This window comes from Crocodylus porosus, unplaced genomic scaffold (assembly GCF_001723895.1).
Source record: "Crocodylus porosus isolate Cpor-Errol unplaced genomic scaffold, CroPor_comp1, whole genome shotgun sequence".
NCBI lineage: Eukaryota > Metazoa > Chordata > Crocodylia > Crocodylidae > Crocodylus > Crocodylus porosus.
This window is the reverse complement of record NW_017728886.1, coordinates 191,330,982-191,332,322: the sequence shown is the minus strand read 5'-3', so window position 1 is coordinate 191,332,322 and position 1,341 is coordinate 191,330,982.

Here is a 1,341-nt window from a genome sequence, read left to right as displayed (position 1 = left end):
GGAATGTTTCAGCTTGGTTTTTACCTTGACTGGGAGATGATTTCTTTGTGTATATATATAAAAAATCACAATATATCAGCGTGTGCATGTGTGTGCCCCACCAATGTATGCAGTCAGATTCTTAGTGCGGAAAATCTGATTGTGTTGACATGATTGACTTTAGGGCAATTAACACCAGGTGGCAACTTGGCTACCTTGTGCATAGTAACATGCATATGTACAATTGTGTATGTATCACATTTCTGTGTGCACAGTTTTCTTATTGTTAAACAATAACAAAATAATATTGTTTTAAAAGAAAAAAATAGTTTATGGAGTGTGCTGTTTTTTATGTTTTCCCAAATTTGAGAAGCTTGGTTGCTGGATTCTTCTAACAATTGATAGCATGGTCTAATTTTTGCTGTTTAGGAATTTTTTTTCTTTTTAGCACAGTCCATTTACTGGATCAGAAGCAAGGTTTAAATTACACTTTGATTCTTTGAGGGGGGGATTGGAGGTGGTGGCAGTGGCAGCAAGAAACCCCAGAGCAGCCCAGGTGCAGGCAGTGAGAAACTGGTATATCTGGGTAGGCCTGACTTGCAAGCCAAGGGCTTTACCTTCACCGACCTTCTGGAGACCAATCTGCAGTCCACCCTGGCCACTGCTGAGGGTGTGGGTGTGGGCGTGGGCAGCCAGGTGGCATTGAATAGTGGTGCCCTGCTGCTGGGGCTGGGCTTCCCATACAGGCAGCCCTGACTGCCCTCCTACTCTTCCTGCTACCCTGCACTGAGTCCCTGCCACTGCTTCCCGGCACCAAGTCAACATCTCAGCTCTGCCCCACAATAGCCCACAGGGTTCCCTGCCACTTGCAGCCACTGGGGCATGTATGTCCCTTATATACATGCCCACCCACACCCCCACCACACACAAACCCATACATATCTACATACACCCCCATCCACCCACGCACCCCTCACAGTGCCAGTGACTTGTGGGGGAACAATGGCAGGGGGCAAATACAAATTTGCCCAGGGTCCCATTTTCCCTAAGGCTGGCTCTGGTTCTAACTAGAACGGAGGTCAGAATAGAAACGTATCTCCTGCTTCTTTCTCCCCACTCCCTCCTGCCTACCTATTGTGGAATCAGACAAAATTTCAATGCAGCTAGAGGCTGTACTAACTTTTCTATAGGATTTCCTTCTCAGATGGTTACTTAGGTACAACAGAGGCACAATATCAGAAGTCACAGAGGTGGACATGGGACCCTGACGCACAGTAGTTTCATAGTTTCTAGGGTCGGAAGGGACCTGAGCAGATCATCTAGTCCGACCCCCTGCCATGGCAGGAAAGAATACTGGGGTCA